The sequence below is a fragment of the Rattus norvegicus genome, chromosome 13, assembly GCF_036323735.1.
Source record: "Rattus norvegicus strain BN/NHsdMcwi chromosome 13, GRCr8, whole genome shotgun sequence".
Taxonomy (NCBI): domain Eukaryota; kingdom Metazoa; phylum Chordata; class Mammalia; order Rodentia; family Muridae; genus Rattus; species Rattus norvegicus.
In genome coordinates, this window is record NC_086031.1 from 21,894,563 (window position 1) to 21,915,269 (window position 20,707).

Below are 20,707 nucleotides of genomic sequence, written 5' to 3' on the forward strand. Positions count from 1 at the left end.
ACAACAGATCAGTTGCACAAGATCGGTGCAAGCTCAAGCCAGACAAACTCCCAGTGTGTGCTGACGCAGAGGTGGGCACGAAATCCCATTACTGGCTGGGGAGCTATTAGCATCTGGTAACTTCTGGAATGGGCAAAGTCAGTTTGCTTTCCTTTCCTTTTTCTCCCCTTTTATATGTAGAAGTTTTATTTAGTGTTTAATTATTTCTTTTTTATTTATTCTCTCATAAATTCTGACTGCAGTTCCCCCACCCTCTCCTAGTTCCTCTCCTAGCTACCCTCTCCACCATATCTACTCTCCTCTTGTTTCCTGGCAGAAAAGAACAGACTTCCCAGAGATATTAACCAAACAAGGCATAGGAAGTTACATTCCCTCATATCATGAAACTCAGCTTCCTTTAGTTGTCTGTTAGGCCGACCATGTTCCAGGGCAAGCCCCACTCTCAAGAATAGTTGGGCCACATAAACTGAACATGATAGGGGCAAAATCAAGAAGAAAATTCAAAGTTGGTTTGGTATGGGAAGTGGATAGTGCACAGGAAGGAGGTGGGATAGGGGGTTAACTGACCAAAGTACATTGTGTGAAATTCTCAATTAATGAGAATACTTAAAAATAGATAAACTACTTATAAATAACTAAGATAAACCAAGTGGAAAATACTTAGAGGGCTTCATCAAATGCTTGGGATTTGGTGCCTGTTAGTTATTTTTTAACTTCTAAAGGTACAAATATCAAAGTCATTTACTGCTTAAATTTTTATTCAAAACTTTCAATCTCTGCATTTAAAACCTGGTTGGGACTACCACTGCCATTTGAACTGTGTGTGTGCGTGCGTGCGTGCGTGCGTGCGTGCGTGTGTGTGTGTGTGTGTGTGTGTGTGTGTGTGTGTGTGTGTTGGACATATGCTGTGGGTCTGCATGAATGGACATGTGCATGTTTGGGAAGGCTACAGGTCAACCTGAGGTGTCAGCTCTCAGGACTCTATCCACCATGTTTTTGAGACAGGGTGTCTCTTGGCTGGAAACTTACAGATTCAGCTAGACTAGCTGACCCTTGGACCCCAGCTACTCATCTCTACCTCCCCATGCTGGAGTTCAAAGCAAGTGTCACATCACCTATTTTTTTGCATGGATGTTGGGGATGGGACTCAGGGGTTCATGCTCACATAGTACACTTTACTGACTGACCTGTCTTCCCAGACCAACATTTGCTGCTCTTACAGTCCTAACAATAATCTTTGATTATGCAAAAGCTAGTTTTAAGGAGCAACTCACTGATAGAGGGCCAACTTAGCAAGCTTAAAGCCCTGGGTTCAGTTGCTATCATGCGCACGCGCGCACACACACACACACACACACACACACACACACACACACACAGGAGAGGAAGGCAAGTCCACATACCAATGTCATTTAAGTAGTAAACACATTAACTAAGCTAGTGGTAATAATCAACACATTATACCTCTAACTACATATCCAGCTAGAATGCTATAATTAGTGCATATAAAAAAAAAGGATTTTCTTGGTGATATAACCGTCAATCAACCAGCACCACAGCAGACACAATATCTAAAGAAATGTGAAGGAATATTACAAACAATAAAATAAAAAGCATGGTATTACTATAGTCCTTAAGGAGATTTAAAACTAGGTAGAAATACAGTACCTCATGCTTTTTAACAGTAAAGCACCTGTTATGGCTAGGGATGTGCAAATGTATCAGCCAGGCCCAACCTTCAAAGAACCCACATCTGTCACTGCCTGGTCAACAGCTGGGGTGTGAAGGGCAATGCTAAAGTCTGCAGTGTGGCGGAGGCAGCTGAACCTCAAGAGGGATTCAGAAGGAGCCTCTAAAGAGAGAACTGGGGGAGGAGAGAGATGTGAATAAGATAGAGAATAAGGAGCAAAGGGCTCCGAAGGCACCCTCAGGCGTCGTCTGGGGACTTAACCAGTTTGTGTGGAAAGACGACCTGTTAACAAATCCCCTATGGTCCAAGCAGGCTTCCACAAGAACTAATCTTATGCATAGTGCAGAAAATATCTTAAGTAGTTTAGCTCCAGAAGAAATCATAATCAATTTGGAAGCAATAAATATAAACTAAGCTATCTATAACTTTAACATGCATCATTCATTTCAGTACATGTAAATATGCTCTTAAAAAAACTACGAAACAACAAACATTTTCTCCTTTGTTCCTGTCAGTGTTCTGACCTTTGACCGGTGTCCTTCTAAGAACAACTTTCCGGGGATACCTTTTCACTGTGGGCAATGTGGTTCAGCTCCAGTCATGTGGCCATTGAGAGATGGGATTCCCACAAGTCCAGCTGACCTCTTTATCCAATGTGTTTCCAAGGTCAACGTTGATTTCTCTAAATCTGGTCCTTAACTGGAATTTGTCAGCAACATTCATTCAGGAACTCTGACTGAAAAAAAAAATCTATTCAACTGCTTCGTACCATTGGGCCATACTCCAAAACCCTATGAATTTCACCTGAAACCTGGGGCATTCATGCACCTGACCAGCACTTGCTGCTCTCTCCTGAGCTCAGGCCAGCGCTGTATTTTCTGTGAGCCTCAACTATCCTCATCTCCATACCTGTGCTTCAGTTCTTGAGGAACACTGTTGGATTTGTCATCTGTAAACCACTTCATGCTTACTTCCTCCTCCTGATGCGAAACATGTCTTCTTGCCAAGTAAGTATGGAGGCCCTGTCCCCAGCCATCCCCCTCAGTTCTCAGACATCTCTACGGCATCCTCCCTGCTCCAGCCATTCGGACCATTTGCCTTCCAGTGGATAAGACATACCCTCTCCGGTCTCCCTGCTGCTGTTGATTTTCTCACTGCCCCAGAAACACCTTCTCCACCTCCCAACAACTGGGTCTTAGAAGGATATTGATACATCCTTTTCTCAAAGCCTTCCCCAGATCCTCTGGCAGGAAGTCATCCCCCAGCACCATCCCAAACTCAGGCATCGTTTCATCCAGTTCCACCTGGCATTTGCAATGAAACAACCAAACCACCCTGCTAACTTTGGACCTCCGGACGAGAAACGTTATGGAATGAATAAATAAACACAAGAAGCACCAGCCATGTTAGGAAACTCACGCCCACATGTAAATGAAGCAGCAATAGTAAGAATGCCTCAATCACCACACACAGGTATCGGTTAAAGAGAGGAAGTTCCAGATCTCTGGACAGAGCGAAGAGGCTGGACAGCATTCTCCAACAGCAGCACCAACTCCACAGCTAATGCCTTCGGGGTCTAAGACCAACTCTGTGACCACAGGAGACCTATTTAACCTCTACACCTGACTTCGCTCATTTGTCCATCAGTGCTCCTAGCACAGCCTTCGACCTTTCCCTGTAGGACTGTTGTGACGTTTAGACACAGAGCTTCACATGTAACTGGTACCACTGCTGTTAGCTATTTTTACTCCACTGTGGTGGAAATGTTTCCCATGGATAAACACAGGCATTGGGTAGGTTGAATTCTAGCAGAATTGTTGCTAGAAAGAGACTTCACTGTCTTGTCAAGACTCTGTAGCCGGGCAAAGACGTGACGGATGGGGAAGGTAAAATGCACTGGAGTGGCCTCTGTAGAATGGACTGACTCCTGTGCCACAGAGCAGTCACATGAGTCAAGCAAACAGAAAGTGTAGAGAGCGGCGCGGCGAAACAAAGATGGCGCCGACATCCAGCCTTGTCTGGATATAAACGACTTACTGCGCATGTGCAGGCTTGTCCCCTTGCTAGGGCTCCCTCTAGTGGTCAACAGCGGTACTGCACATGTGCGGTTTATACACCAGGTGTTAGTTGACCGTTAATATGCTAATGAGGTGATTCATTCTCCGCCAATCCCTGGAGGACAAGTAGTGGGGTGATCCAAGCCCCACCAATCCCTGAGAGATAATTAGCATACTGTTGTCTATATAAGCCGAGCGATTTTGCTGCTCGGGGTCCCTGTTCAAGAGAGCTGTAACACTAAGAGAGCTGTAACACTAAGAAGAGCTGTAACACAGTAAAGGCTTGCTCGCAGAAGAATCCTGTTGCCGCGCGTCGTTCTTGCTGGCGGGACATTGGGCGCGCGACAAGTGGTGCCGAAACCCAGGAACCAACATCGCCGGTGCCTAGGGGACCCTTCAGTGTGCTGAAGAGGATTCAGAACTGCGAGAAGGTAAATTAAAAGGCAAGCTCCGAGAGGCATGCCCCTTTTTGGATTTAGTCTTGCCATGGAGGGATTGTTGCTCGTTTTTATAGTGACTGTTGTCTTCTTACTAGTTGTGTTAAAATGTGAGGACATAGTCAAGGCAGGACAGAACATTCAAGAGAGCATGTCAGAAACGGAGCAGAGTGAGAAATTAGGAGCATGCAAAAAGAAAAAGGTTACTAAAACAAAAGTGAAAGAGATACAAAAGGCGGAAGAAATGCCGCTGGAGGAAAAAATAGGCGTACCCAGGAGGTCCAAGTACAAGTCATCCGGAGAGGATACTTTGTATCCATTAAAAGAATTAGAAGCCTTAGAACTGGCTGGCAGTGACTCTGAGCAAGAGTTATCAGAGTCGGAGGAGGAGGAATTAGAGGAAGAGGCAGCCATATATGAGGAAGAAAGATATGGGCCTAGGTGGAGAGCCACTGTGAAGAAACCTAAAGTTATGGATCCTTTGTGGGCAAGGCTTGTAATTTTGTTTCTTTTTTTCTTTGTGTGGGATAGAGAAGCCACAGACAGCAAGCTTAAGCCCGGACCAAAACCTCTTTGGCGAATGGTCCCTGCCTGCTTAGAGGATAAACGATGTGAGGAAGCTGTTAGGACAGGTCAGAGGGTCCTTGCAGAGCAACAAGAAAGTATGTCAGAGGGAGAAAAGGTCTCGAAAGAAAAAAAGAAAAGAAAAGGAGATAAAAGGAACAGAGAGAAGGCAAAGATAAAAAATGGGGTCAGTGCAGCTTTTGTTGTGGCTCAAGTTGAGGCTATTGCTAGGTATGTGATTAGGCTCTGGAAACCTCACAGAGTCATACTGATCAGATTTGATAGAGGTAGACCGCCTGAAAATTTATTCAGGAGAATCAAACAAAAAGATAAATTTGAGTGTGCCTACTTGGATTCCTGGTCTCAAGGAGATTTAGCAAGTGACAAGGTGCTTCTCTTAAAAAAGCAGTTTCAATCAGCCCTTGGAGCCTTGCACCTGTAGCTAAGATATGTGTAGCCACTTCAATTTTGTTTTCTGACTGGTTTTAAATGTATAAATATTCTCTACATGCCTTAGTTATGGACTATTGGCTTTTAAGTTATTGGATATGGTTTAAAAAAATGTAACATTGATAACAGAAAGTTGACATAAAACTGGTAAAATTTAAAATATGCTCATGTTTCTGTTGATACCTGTTCCGGTATTATACACGCTACTCTGATGACTGGTGAAAAGGCTCGTAATGCCATTAGCCATTGCTTAGAGGCATGGGCAGCCTGGGGAAAGCCTGATAGTCTCAAGACAGACAATGGGCCTGCCTACACTGCAAAGTTCTTTCAGGCATTTTGCCAGACAATGCAGGTCGGTCATACTACAGGCTTACCATACAATCCCCAGGGTCAAGGAATTGTGGAAAGAGTACATCGTACCTTAAAAGAGCTTATACAAAAACAAAAAGAGGGGATTGCCAACAGCCGAACACCAAAAGAACAACTTTCTTTAGCTCTATTTACTCTAAATTTCTTAATTTTGGATGCGCATGGCCACTCTGCTGCGGATCGCCATGCTGCTACTACACCTATAACTAATGCAGAAGTAAAGTGGAAGGATGTCTTAACTGATGAATGACATGGCCCAGATCCTGTGATTTCGAGATCTAGGGGAGCGATTTGTGTTTTTCCGCAGAATCAAGAAAATCCAATTTGGGTACCTGAGCGTTTGACATGAAAATTGCCTTCTGCTCTTCCTGAAGATGAGACTATGAACCCTACTATTATTACTGGGAATGGTAATACAGGTTAATTCGCTCACCCTGTGGGCTATTGCCAGATCCTGGCCAGTACCCATGCCAGTTCATAGCAATTCTGTTTTGAGAATAAGACTGGCAAGCATAATCTCTGGTCTTGGTTTCAATGGGTGCTGTCCAATGAGCAAGGGGCATATACATCCCTGACCCCCTTTGCTAGGTTGATGGGAGAGAACTTCGTGCTGTATAATGTTTCAGCTACCAGAAAAAGGTGATACCAAGTTGATCGATATTCAATATAATAACCTCTTGGTAAATAATACTGCCACTAGTACTTCAGTATGTGCTATATCACCTTTTTTCTGATAAGCACTAATGTAAGCAGTGGTGCTTTAAATTGTAATAGCTCTGATGTAGTCTGCTATTTAGCTGAATGCTGGGATGGCACTAATGACACCGCAGTGATGGTTAAGATTCCCTCCTTTGTGCCAATCCCAGTGGAGGCAAACCCAGATAGCTTTCCTATTCTTAATTTGCTGAAAGCCAAAAGGGATTTTGGAATTATGGCAGCCATAATTTCAGCCATTGTGCTGTCTGCTGCCGCAGCTACCATAGCTGCAATCGCTATGACCAATCAAATACAGACAGCTGAGACTGTCAATCAGAACTGCAGTGGCGCTAGAGATACAAAAAGAATTTAATACCCATTTGGCATCTGGCCTTCTATTAGCCAATCAAAGGATAGATTTAGTTCAAGAACAAATTGAAGCACTGTATCATATGACACAGCTGTCTTGCGTTTCCTCCCTTAGAGGTTTATGCATTACTCCTTTGCGAAATAACTTTTCTCAGCATTCTCAACAGAGCAAAGAAATCTCAAATTATCTGAAAGGAAACTGGTCCATGAAAGCAGAGCAACTATCAAGACAATTGCTGATGCAGATTGCTGTCCTCAACAGCACTAGGCTGGACCCCATCACAGTTGAAGACTTTACCTCATGGATTACCAATGCTTTCTCCCTTTTCAAGGAGTGGGCAAGCATGTTTGTCCCGGGGAGCTATTGTCCTCCTGGGATGCGGAGTAGGTCTCTGGCTTATTGGCTGTTTAAAAAGAGAACATGCCAGACACAAAATGGTTGTTTACCAGGCTATGACCACCATTAAAAAGGGTACTTCTCCCAACATATGGCTGGCCTCTTTGAAAGATCAAGAGTTCGCCCTAGATCATTTTTGTCACAGTCATGTGGAGTCATTGTATCCAGGGATGGGCAACTTTCCTCGAACTCAGACCAGCCTAAGACACGGGGCCCGGTGGCGATAGGGTAACTCTATGACGGGTAAGGCCGAGTTTGGATGAGAACGACCTAAGACAGGAGCAATGACAAGATTGACGTGACACCCAGATCTAGACCAGTCATTTTATTAAACAAAAAAGGGGGAGATGTAGAGAGCGGCGCGGCGAAACAAAGATGGCGCCGACATCCAGCCTTGTCTGGATATAAACGACTTACTGCGCATGTGCAGGCTTGTCCCCTTGCTAGGGCTCCCCCTAGTGGTGAACAGCGGTACTGCACATGTGCGGTTTATGCACCAGGTGTTAGTTGACCGTTAATATGCTAATGAGGTGATTCATTCTCCGCCAATCCCTGGAGGACAAGTAGTGGGGTGATCCAAGCCCCACCAATCCCTGAGAGATAATTAGCATACTGTTGTCTATATAAGCCGAGCGATTTTGCTGCTCGGGGTCCCTGTTCAAGAGAGCTGTAACACTAAGAGAGCTGTAACACTAAGAAGAGCTGTAACACAGTAAAGGCTTGCTCGCAGAAGAATCCTGTTGCCGCGCGTCGTTCTTGCTGGCGGGACATTGGGCGCGCGACAAGAAAGCTTTCAGCAACCAAAAGGCTGGGACACAAATAACCATTGTCTCCTATGAACAGGCCATTGTTGTCATCCAATGGGCACCCAAGGAAACCATTTGACTTACATATTTTGGCCAGTAATTCTATATAAAGACAAACACAAATAATTGCTATAAAAGAATCTAGGAACTGTACAATGAATTCAGTCTGATAATCGAGCTTCTGGGTCCGGATTTTTAATCCATATCATTTAGCTTGACTTAGTACAGAAGAGTCTGCTTCAAAGATGCTCATATGATAGGGATTCATTTATTAATGGTGTGGTTAACAGCCATAACTGCAGGGCATCAACATCTGTTATTCCCCTTCCCCCAAAATGTTAAAATACATTAAACGCACACCGCCACAACTGTCTCAACTCCATCGCAAGCTACAGACTTATACACACAGGGCAAGATCAAAACAGCCAGTAAACAGTACTTTATTACCTTTTTACTCAGTCCATATACTTCAGTACTGGCTAGTCTCCGATTCAAATGATTACAGTGGTGGAAATAACAAACTCATTTTACGTCTTAACTTTAGACAGAACATGGAAATTATAAAAATTACAGCAAGAAGACTGATAGGCTAAAACAAACAGAAAACTCTGACCTTTGTCCTATGATGGCTGGAATCCCTACTTCCCTCATACCTGAACTGCTGATCCAGACGCTTCAGCTAGGTCCCTTCATCCAAAGTGCCAGGGAAGGTTAGTCATGGGGTGTGAGGACCATCAATGCAAGTGCCCCATCTCGGGAGCCTCAAGCAAGCTTGGCTTATCCCTGCTCAACACTGCATTCTAAGCAGCTGAGTATTAGGGTTCTGCTCCACGTGGTCACTTGGGGACTCAAGCTACTTCCATCCAACATCTACCAGATACTAGGGACTCAAAAAACTCCTTAGACCCTTAACAACTCATCAGTAAGTCAGAGGGAGAGAATTGTGAGAGCGGTCCCCCTCTGAGCTTTGTCTCATGTCTGGATTTATCCCACGATGGCAAACAATTGCTATATTCTATGTAGATTCGAAAGGGGGTCCATTACAGAGCTTGTCAACTGGAGGTAATTTTATCTCCTAATGTCTAGAGATGACACAACAGCACGTAGTGGGTAGAATGAGGGGCGTTACTAAGCATCCCACAGCTGTTGCGTGTCCTCACAACAAAGAAGTATCCAATTCCACTGTTGAAATGTTGGGAGTTCAGCGGGCATCTCAGCAGTGTCTGTTGCAGTCGCACACAAGCCCATACCCAAGTACATCACCACTTCCCACTTATCAATCGCAGCAAACCCACATCCTAGCTGTTCATTAACCTGTGTGCTCTGGCGGCTGAACTCCTTAACACGCCAAGGTCCCTCCAGTCACAGAAGTCACACAGGAGCAGGAATGACAACCTTATGCAGAGGTCCAAGAGGAAAGAAGGTGACTCTGCAGGTGGAGTTGGGAGAACAACTGTAGATGGGTGACATTGGGACTAAGCTTCTAGGAGGTACACCCAACAGCTCTTCCTCAGCACACAAGAAAGCTCCATGAATCAAGGAACTCAGATGTCAAAGGATAAGACACTCTTCTTCCTGCTATGGGAGCAGCAGGAAGAGAAGAGGGTTGTAAAAAATGCTTTTCTGCTCACAAGTGAGGGTGCAGCATTCAAGAAAGGCCCCAGCATCTGAGTGAATATTTGACACAACGTTAAACATTGACTTCAGAAAATGGGCCTTGTAGAAACAGCTCAAACCACCAGACGTCACAAAAACTGCCCAGCACAGTCAACGTTCAACTAATAGTGAAAGCTACTGTTAATCTCCGGAAAGAATTATCACCAAGTGTTTCAAAGATGACCCTCGAATCGACAGCAGAGAGATTCAAGCAAACAGAAAACCCAAACCATATACATTTGTTCCCAAAGACAGGCTCACATGGAGCTCTGACCCTTACCAAACTGTGTGGCATCGTTTAAGGAATTTCCCTTTCTAATCTGTCATCCCAGTTTTGAGTATGGTACACACTGGTTTGGATAGGTGAGAGCTGTGGAGATAGCCCAGGTGATAGTGTGAGAGTTGTCCTCACAGGCAACAAGAACTAGAGTCAAATCTCCAGAATGGGCAATAAGAAGCCAGGTATGGTGTACACTGGAAATCCCAGAGCTTGGGGCCTAGTGATAAGGTGAGTCCCTGAGGCTTGCTAACTGGCCAGCCCACTATCTCAAAACAAAACAAACAGAAAACAAAGATGGATACCATCTGAAAAGCAACACTTGAGATTATCCTCTGATGTCCACACATACCCACGTATACACACATATACCTGCACACACACATACACACACACACACACACACACACACACACACACACACACAAAGGGGGACAGATATAACACATCACTCATGGTCATAACCTGCTCTGGTATAAATCTGCCATGTATCATGGGCCAAGTCACTTGACTTTTCCAAGTTCTAGCCTCCCAGACAAACTTCAGGTACTTAAAACCCAACGTGCCTGGAGTGTAGAATAGACACAAACTGTCACACTTGTGCTGTAGGTGACCGCCTTCATCATCTCTTGGTCTTTATGAAATACATTTTATAACTCTACATGTTTAGGAAAAAAATATGATAGCCTACAATGCCAGTTGGTGGACATTATCAGTGGATAATTTCAATGTGCTTTGAGCAAGATACTTGTAATATAAAGTTGAAATCACCACAAACACAGCAGGTTTTTCTGACTTGACAATTAAAATCGAACTTTTAAAAAACATTATTTCTAGGAATATCCTCACCCCCATCTTGACTTTTGTCACTCTTCCTCTTCCAATCATTGTCTTTCTACCTGTCTATGATAAGTAGGGTGGAAAAAGTCTATTTAACGTCTAAGCACTATAGATTATATTGACTACCATCAGTTACCCAGCATAAAAGGAAGGAATTTGTTTCTTTGCAAGTCAGAATCTCAAGGGGAAAATAAAAGAAGAGGCCTTGAGAGGCCACAGGACAGGAGAGAGAGAGAGCACGCGCGAGCAGGAAGGATTCTAGATGACAAGTAGTCAACTAAAGGTCTAGATAAAGCCACACTGGCCTTCAGGAAAGTGGGTAACAGAACCTTGGGGTGCCACTCCATATGGAATCAAAGAAAAACCAAATCAAGCACCACTGGCTAACTCAGACTAGATGTGACCATGAGGGAATATGGCCATGAAGGAATGTCATTCTATAGGATTCAATAAAGAAACTTTGGACCTCTCCAAGGGCAGGCTCTACAATCGGGTGAAACAGAATCTAAAACCAACATAGTTTTTTTTTTCTTTTTAGTGAAGACATTTTCTGTGCCAAATTAACAAACACCTTGTAGGGCAGTGTGACTGCCTTAGGACATAATTCCCAAATACCTTAGTTACTACTTTGTTATAAAACCTAGGGGTAGATGAGCAGTTAATCTTAATAGATGTGGCTCTACTGTTGGAAAGAAAAGTAAACTAGCAAGCAAACGAGCATTGAGCATTTTTACATTAGAAAGGCTATTTACTGAACACACTCTGTTCACCCCAGACTCCCCTTACCCTGGCAAGTTCTTTGCCAACAGAAAATGAAAAAAAAAAAAAAAAACCACTTCCTCAACACACAGTCAACATGGGGTTTGAGTGGGAATGATGATTCCATGGGGGAAAATGGCACCCAGGCCTTACAAGTACCTCCCATGGTGCATGCATGAAGGTTACAGAAGAGACAACCAACAAACTACAGTGACTGGCAATCTGCCGCACACTCTGCTTGCAACAACACAGTAGACTTGGATGAACAACTGCTCTTCCCAAGAAGAAAGTGAATGTGGAGGTTATCATCCGAGGCATTGGGTATATACCAGGAAAATCTGTGGGACTAAAGGTCTTAGCAGTTTCCTTCCAAGAGACACTAGAGTGTGGAGCCAGGCCTGATTCCCTTCCCTCCCCCCAGGTGCCATACTAGATGAATCACGAGATCTGTCTGGAATCCTTGAGAAGAAAGCACTAAGTCTGGTGTACACAGCATCCCCAGACCAGCCCACGCTTCTGTCATGTTTATAACATTGGGCATGTTCCAGAAACATCTAAGCATCAAACAAAAGACAAGGCAATTCGATTGTCTGATGGGGTTGTATGATTTCCCTAAGAAAAAAAAGCAAGAACAGAGGCTCCTATATAAACGTACCCCAGATGCCACTGCGGCAAGACAGCAGAGTCCCCCCAGATACAAACCCTCGAATTACCAGAAACTCAGCATGGCCTGGATCAACACTGACAATGCTTAGCAATGCAGCCTGACCTGGACCTCAGGTTTAAGACAATCTACCCTTCCCTGCATGGCCCTCTAAGTGTTTTCTAAAGAATGGATTGAATCCAACAAGTCTTCACCAAGTGCCTCCTGTGTTCCTAGCCTTGGACAACAGCCTGGACAGACTCAGCAGCAGCCACTGTTAAGGGCTATTTCTGAAACAGCTCATTGGATTTATATGTCTAGTGTATATTTATATATTTATTATATTGCCTGCTTTCTTTGTCTTCATTAAAGAGTGTTTTCTTTAAAACAGCAATGGCAAGAGAAAAAAATCCATTCTACAGTGTAGACTCCTAAGCAAGGGAGCTAACACAGTCAGACTACCTTTTCTGCCTCTTAGCCTAACCCCTTCCTCCTTCTCCTTCTCCTTTCTCATGCCTGAGCATCTGAATGCTCACCATGTCTGCTACCGGATGGCAAACAAGAGTCATAAGACAAAGCAAGACTTCTACATAGACAGGCGATTTCTCTCAGTTTTCTTGTTACTGTTTAGCTTAAAATGGAGTTTCAGCACCTAGGTGTTCCTCTGTACTGGACAAACTTGGGACAAACTCTCTGTACAGGAAACCTTACCCCAGGAGAGGGGCAGATTGATGAAGTTATGACAAGAGTGAAGATATTGTACAAAATGACTCGGGCCCTGCCTTTGGCTATCCGAGCACTGAAACAGTAGTCCCAAGGCATTGCCATGTCCCTAAGATTATCACACCACCTTGGTAAGGAAAACGCTGACATCTGGGTTCAGCACTTGTCTCCCAGGAAAAGATTTCACACAGTGCTGACAACCTGTCAGAGCACATTGCAGGAGAGGCATGTGATGGGTCAGTGACAGGGGGGACCACACCCTGACTGGGACTGCCTGATTGTCCACACCTCTGTCCTCTCTCTGAACCTCAATCTCATGTCAGCACCCTAAGGATAGACTTTGGAGTCACTGGGCCTCGATGTCTGACCCCACAGTGAATAAAATCCTTTTCCTCTGCTTTTCACTGTTGCTTGTCTCTAAAAAAAAAAAAAAAAAAAAAAGGCTTATTTACTTTACATGTGTATTAGTGGTTGCCTGCATGTATGTATGTATGCCAATGTGGCTGGTGTTCATGGCGATCAGAAGCATTGAATCCCCTGGAGCAGTAACCAATGGTTGTGAGCTGCCATGTGGGTGCTGGGAACTAAAACTGGGTCCTCTGTAAGAGCAGCAAGTGCTCCTAATGGCTGAGCCATCTCTCTATCCCTGGTTGCTTAGCTGTTTAACTGACCAAGGATGATAAGAGCCTGGCTAAGGCTGCAAGCCCAAGCCCCACCTCTAACAACTCGTACAAGATCATTCTGGGCTGTCCTTCACTTCAATTGGCACGTGGTCCTGCAGGAGAACGGAGCCAGTGTCCTAAGTGAGCTTGGGCAGCTCCTAGTTTCCTCAACCTCTTTGTGGACTTGTTATTTCCAGCTGCTTCTGGCTGGCTCCAGCTTCCGCCTGAGAAGCAGTTCTTTTGAAACTACAAACCACTTAAGAAAGACGTCATGAACACGCTCTGATATTTCAATCCCAAGGTCTCATGGACAATGAAGGACAAAGGGAATCCTTTTGTAAACACGGCAACTATCATTACTGGGGGCGGTCATCAACCAGGCTAGCTCACCTACTGGTTAGACCAGACTCGTCCACTGGCAGGTGGCAGATGCAGAATAAAATCGGAGAATAATAGCCACCATTTATTCAGTCTTACTGCATGCATGGAGTGTTACACAATCTCTCAATATTCTCTCTCTGTGTCTGATTTCACAGCAACTCAAGAAGGGGAAGATGGAGAAACCGTTCTCAATCAGATCTTAGTCTCTCAAGGTCAAGCTCAATGTCACCATACTTTAAAATTCCATGTTTCAAACTACTTCATAGAATAGGACCATGGGAAGAAATCAAGAATTGGGAGAATAGTGTTAGACACGTTTCTTCTATTCTCTTCCTCTTCACCTTTGTCTTTACAAAAATACTTTGCACTAAGTATACACATAAAACTGGAACAACATAAAGAGCTGTGTTGGAATAGTATCCGGTAACTAACAGACATCCAATATTTAAATAAATGTAATTATTTATGCAAAACGTGGCTGATCCACTGGAGTTCAATGTTTCAAATACTAGTTATATTTCACTAGAGGGATCCTACCTCGGGGTTTCTGAAGTGCTAGATCATGGGGCAGGAGTTGATAGAGGGCATTCAATCCAGGTAAGGCTGGCCCTCCCTAGAAAAGTAAGCCATCTGCCACTCAACTAAGCAGGCAGCAAACTTCATGCAACAAAGGTCAAACCCTCCAAAGCACACAAATTTCCCTATATGCTCCTACCTAGTGTTTGTCTGGTTGGTTTGACTGTGTTGTTCTGTTATAGTTTGTTGTGATGGTAATTATTACTTTGATAGTTTCTTGTAATGCAGGCTACTCACTAAGTAACTGGGGCTGATCTTGAACTCCTGATCCTGTTGCCTCTACCTCCCTTGGTTCAGTGGCCAAATCATAAAACATTTAAATAAATTTGGCAAGGTAGTATACACCTATAACGCCAGCGGTTGGAAGGTAGAAAAGAACAGGAGTCCAAGGTCATCTTTAGCTATATATCAAGTTTAGGGCCAGTGTGGACTCTTGAGGACCTTATTTCATGAAAAAAGAAAAGAAGGAAAGAAGGTGAGAGAAAAAGAGAAGAAAGAGAAGAGAGGAGGAGGAAAGGAAGAAGGGAGGAAGGAAGGGAAGGGGAGGGAGGGAAGAGAAGAGGGAGGAAGGGAGAAGAGAGAGGGGAAAAAAAACAAGTACTGAGACTAAAGGCAAGCACCACATTGTCTAGCTCCCATTGTCTAGTAACCATTTTTAATCTCACACTATCCTGAAAAGAAACCAATTTGCAACTGCCACAACTGCCAAAGACCATCACATCACAAACTGGCTTTGAGACATTTATCTCAGCACCATTCTCTACCCTTCAAACTGAGAGTGAGTTTGTATGAATGTATTCCTGCCCAGCTTTGCCCAGCAGTTGAACACATTGCCCTCCATGTTAATACCATTCTCCACAACAATAAGCCATGTGAATGAGTATCCTAGAATCCAGAGAAGTCAGGTGACACAAAGGTTAATTCTGAGAGGGGATGAGGTGCTTAGCTGTGGTACTCAGTCCATCAAAAACCATCACCGTTTGTATGCCTGGTAGTCTGTGAGATGAGAAGTCCTGGTGTGGCTTGTAATGTGACCAAGGAGGAGAGTGACTGATTGGTTAGTTGACTGGTTGATTTTGTAGCTAACAGTAACACAAAGGTTGAAAAAAACCACAATTTTCTAAGATGTCTCACAATGAGAATTTTCACCTTTCAAACATATTAGTATACTCGGGATAGCCTGCTAATCAAATTTAACTCAATATTTAATCATTATTAGTACAGTGAGAGCACGCCTTCAGAAATGAACCTCTCTCTAACCTCCTTTAGGAACGCAGGACAAAGTGTCTGTAATCCATTCATCATGGTAGGTCAAAATCAGTTCCTATGTTGTCAAAGATTGACCAACAATAAAGTACTTATCGATTACTCCCTGTGTATAGACACAGTGGCAAACACCAAGTGGAGTCAGACACATCCAGTCCACACATTGTAGATGTTTTTGAAGAAAGATATCCTGCACATCTAAGTTGCTGTGGCCCTTTGGAGAGAAGTACACCTGGGTGACCCTATCTTACTGTTGGGCAGCTCCCAGAAGGCCAATGGCTGAAGCATCTCATGCACTGGGGTTTTGGACAGATGAGGCTAATTGGCAAAAGACATCCTAGGAGATCTCTTCAAAGCACCTCCCTTCATGTTTATTAGCTTTGATAAGGTTTTATGACATAACAATTAAACAGAAATGCACATCCTAAGTAATGAAGTAAGTACTCTTTGGAAAATGAATGAATGGAGGGTTGAATGAACAAATGAATGGGACTGAATGAAGAGACTGAAAGAAGTGAAAGAGCAGAGGCAAGTTTTGCAGAGAACTCTGGGACAATGAAGGATCGCAAGGGATAAAGTGACCCAGTTAAGTGGTGAGTCGAAAGCTGAAGGGAGCCTTTAGCAATGGGATGGAAAGAAAGGAAAGGAAGGACCTGAGGCCACGCCATGTATAAGAACCAAGATATCGGCAGCAAAAAGCCCTTGGAAAAACTATAGAGTAGCCACCCCAGCTACTGTAGAGTTTTAAAATCAAGCAAAAGAAATCAAGATTAGAGGGGTTGGAAGGTAGCACATTGGGTAAAATGTTTGCCCCATAAGCAATGACAACCTGAGTTTGAGTTCCTAAATGCATGCAGAAAGGTCAGACATCAGGCATAGTGGTATGTGCCTATAATCCCAAGATTAGGGAGGCAGAGAGAGGCAGATACCGACCAGGGACTTGCTGGACATCTATCCCAGCCTACTCAGAAAACCCTAGGCCAGTGAGAGACCTCATCTGAGAAAAATGAAGTGGATGGTGCCCATATAGACTTAGAACAACACACATGCTCTCCTCTGACATCCAATAAATGTGCACACACAATATGCACACACATGAACACACACATGAGCAAAACAAAATGAAGGTTGGATAGGAATTTGGGGGTCAAACCAGGGAAAACTAAAGGAGAGACAGGAATACAAGTTCCCCCCTTACAAGAAAACTAGAGTCACCCAAAAGTATCAAGGGACTGAGTAGTCATTAAAAATGGCCTCTTTTTCTACAGGAGAGTAGGGACAGGAAAGTCAGGAGGCCAAGACGAGGCTAAGTGTACCCTGCTGGGAAATATTGGGGTTTTTACCAAGAATGGCCAGGACCACAACAGAAGTGCTTCTTCGTGTCAGCAGAGCCTAGCAAAGCTGTTAGCAAATCTCACCAGTCCTGCAGCCCCACAGTCAGCGTGATTACCCATACTTGGGCATGTGCTAAGCCAGCCAGGGGCATTTCCTTATAGATGAGTGTGAGATAGCAAGGAAGGACCCCATCCAGGACTGGTGCCTGTAGACTCCACGTCTTGCTGCTTCCCCCAGCAAGACCTCCTGCGACATACTGCTTCCTGCATGAGCTCTGGAAACCTGTGTGAGGTTAGTCCAGATCACATCATGCCCAGTGCCTGCGCTGGGTTTTATTTATGCCAGGATCAAGATGCGAGCAGTAAAAAAGGTGTCTTTTCAGACTCAGCCCCTCCACTCTCAGTAGCTCCCAGCAGCACTCCATCCTAACTCAGAAAGAATCGTTGCTCGTGCCTCAGTGGCTGTAAGTAACTACCATGAAATCAGGGTTCTCAAAAGCCGCAAGATGCAGGTCATCTGTATGCTGCTCGAAGCCTTTCTTCAAATCTGAAATGATGCCTATGATCAGAGAGAGGAAAATCCTACAATGTATGGAAAGTGTAGGAACCGACTCTTAGGCTTTCCCTTCTCACTACTGTGCCTTTGTGACAGGGGTTGCCAGGGAGCACTCAATTCTGCCACAAGTGCCCTTCACCTGAATAACTGACTTCAGAAGGGCACTGAGAGATCACATAGGATTAATATATTTTAAAACCCAAATGTCCTTCAAGATGAGTCGCATTGGGCTTTTTTTCTTTCTCACACAGACTGTGTTTGCCCTTGGCCCAACCCTGGAGCTGCCTCTTCAGCAGCTCACTCCACATCTCCTAGCCTCAGACAGACCTCCCAAGCTGTTCGCTCAAGTGAAGCTGGACAGGAAGGGTGGCCTCCACATCATTAGGCTAAGTCACTGTGACTTCAGAAGCTAACTCCGTTGACTGTGTCACTTCCACGTACAAGAGCTACCTTTGACAAAAGTGATGCTATTTCACTGCATTCGATGCTTATCCTTAAAGTACATATCAAATCTTAAAGATTCTGGTCTATCCACACAGTTATCTTGAAGTGGGCAATGATACTCAAGTGGCCAGCTTGACCCAAAGCAACTGTCTCTTTGCAAGTAGCCAGGCCTTTGTGAGGTTCGGTCCATAGCACCCAGCTCTTTGTACGGAAAGCATGACAAGGCCGGATTTAAAACCTAGCACTGTCATAGCCAACATGATAGCTAGTGGAAACATGACTGTCCTGGAATGCTCTGTGTCCTGTGAATCCACTGACCTGAAAAAGTCCCTTGGTCAAATTATTTTTTTCTAAGCATCAAAATAGCAGGAGGATGCTGTCTACCCATGCTGTTCTTCTCTGTTCTGCTTTCCTGAGGTCCTTGCTATAGCAGGTCACCTTCTAGGTGACTTCAGGCCCACCTGCCATTCCTTCCCACCCTGGGCTGTTCCAAACAAAACCAGGAAGTCTTAGACAAGAAACAGATGGTAAGGGAGAAAGAGTCTGCAAAGGACACTTCTGTGTTACATAACGCTGGGCATGCGACCTGCTAGCCTCAGCCTTGGAGGTAACTGCTGGCCTATCCCTGCAGAGTAAACCAGCACCACCCCCACCCCCAAACAGCCATAAAAACATTTCTTCAATTTTTCTTTGACAATGAGCATATCATCTTATGAGTAAATATACTACCATTTTAGTAAATGACTGATTGGAGAACAGTAGTTCATGCACTGTGTGAATGCAGCATGTGTGTGCATAGTGTGCATGATATGAATTCACCTTTCTGTGTGCACACATGTGCATGTATGCGAATGTCATAATACACACGTGGAGATCAGAGGACCTAGGTGTGAGTTATTTGTTTGAGAGAGTATATCTGTGTCATTCTCTGCTGCAGTCACCAAGCTAGCTGGCACACAAGCCTCCAGAGATTCTTGTCTCTCCTCATGTTTGTTGTTAGAACACCAGGATCACAGATGTGGACTCCCACATCCAGCCTTACTTGGGCCCTGGGAATTAATGTCAGGTCCGCACGCTTGCACAGCAAGCACTTAACCCACTGAGTCATCTGCCCCGTCCACTAAGCAGATTCATTAAGATATTTACCCTTGATTTACTCAATAATTGCTCGTGGAACAGCAAATCCCTTCTACACCTTGAGCCAGGCCCCATGGGACAAGTGTCACCAGTATACTTCAGCTGTCCCCAGCTCTTCCCATTTCCATGCAAGGAATACTGAATTGTGGCTTAAACGTCATAGCGCTTGTTTGGGACCAGAACAATGTATCATGCTTCTGGGCAGGATTATAGGATAGATTGAGTGATACAGGAGCCACTTTCTTGAGAACAGTGATCCTATAGGGCCAAACTTGAGCAAGAGTCTATAAAGTTTAGAGCCTGGGTGACTACAGCGAGCCTGGCCTTTCTAATCAGCCAGCCCAGGAAAGAAATTGTCAGGCACTGATATGTGGAATACTCTTTACTACAGCAAAATCTGTAACATCTCAGTACCTAAAAATGAGTGAGAAGGAACCCACAAAGGTCTACCTGCCCCTACCTGCTTTCTAAATCAGGTAACACAGAAATGTAGATGTTATTTCAAGCTTGATACACAGCTAACTGCTGAGAAGAAGGTCCAGGTAGAATAGTCAAGAAGAAAGGAAAAGAGAATGGCCTCCCTACATTGGGGGTGGGGGGGGCTCAGCAGCCATGGAGACTCCAACTCTCCATGAGAGTTCAATGTCTGTAAAGAAAAGGCTACTTCTGACCCAGCCCAGCCATTTTGGGAATTCAGAACATCCTAAAGAAATAGACAGTCAAGGTTGTGTGAGCCTCCTCAGACATTCAGGCCTTCTCAGGCACTTCCAAGTGAGGCCTGCATTTCTTTGTCTCTCTATAAGCTCTTTGAGGGTGATTCATGACTGTGTCTCTACCCATCATTCACCCCTTGCTTGGCACCTCTCTCAGAACCAATATCTATTGAGTGCCCAGAAGCATCTCCGGCTGAACAAGGAGGCCCTGGAATCCAAGGTCAGCTGTGCCAACCTAGAGCTAAGCCCACCTCTGTATAACGCCAGGAAGAATAGATTCTTCCTGCAAGTTGGGGGAGCCAATCAGTGTAATACAACATTTCATGATGAGTTATCACAGCACATGATGAAAAATCACAATAAAACCTAATACTTTTCTGTGGCTATCTTTGTTCTTGGACGTGCAAATACATGTGCAGGCAGCTGTTTTCCTACGTGGAAAATTGTGTATGAGGTTTTTTTCCTATTAAAAAGCCACACCCTTGATTCTATTGCATTATTACCTTCCCTGTTATTCCGTCACGTGGTTTTTCTTCTTGCTGTAATCCAGGACACACCCTGAATTACTGCTGACAGAAAAATCACTTGTCAAAATACCTTCATCCTAACACCATGTTAGTAATCTTGTCTGGCCAAAGCAATAGCCTTTGTTTTAGCTAGAACAAAATGACCTCCCCACTTCTAATGGTTTTCCAAGCTTTCAGTAGAAGGATCAACGTTGATGTCGCTCCTGGTTTTAAAGTCACCTTTCAAGGGGAAACTATCCTAGAAAAGAATGACAAACATCTCAAGCTTTTTAATTTTATTTTTAAAGAAATTTTGGAGAAGAGCTGTAAAGAGCACCCACTCTGGTCCTTGATGCTGTTGTGCTGCAAAAGAGGTCCCAGGAGCCAATGGCCCTCACC

At 44.3% G+C, this 20,707-nt stretch overlaps 1 protein-coding gene across 5 annotated transcripts in view; it reads right to left on the reverse strand.

Annotated features, from left to right (window-relative positions):
- Window positions 1-20,707, reverse strand: part of Rnf152 (ring finger protein 152) — a 79,367-nt gene that overhangs the window by 55,929 nt on the left and 2,731 nt on the right. The window contains exon 2 of one of the 5 annotated variants that reach the window (XM_017598768.3): window positions 2,256-2,426. The gene's annotated coding sequence lies outside the window, so the exon portion shown is untranslated. 5 annotated transcript variants of the gene reach the window in all.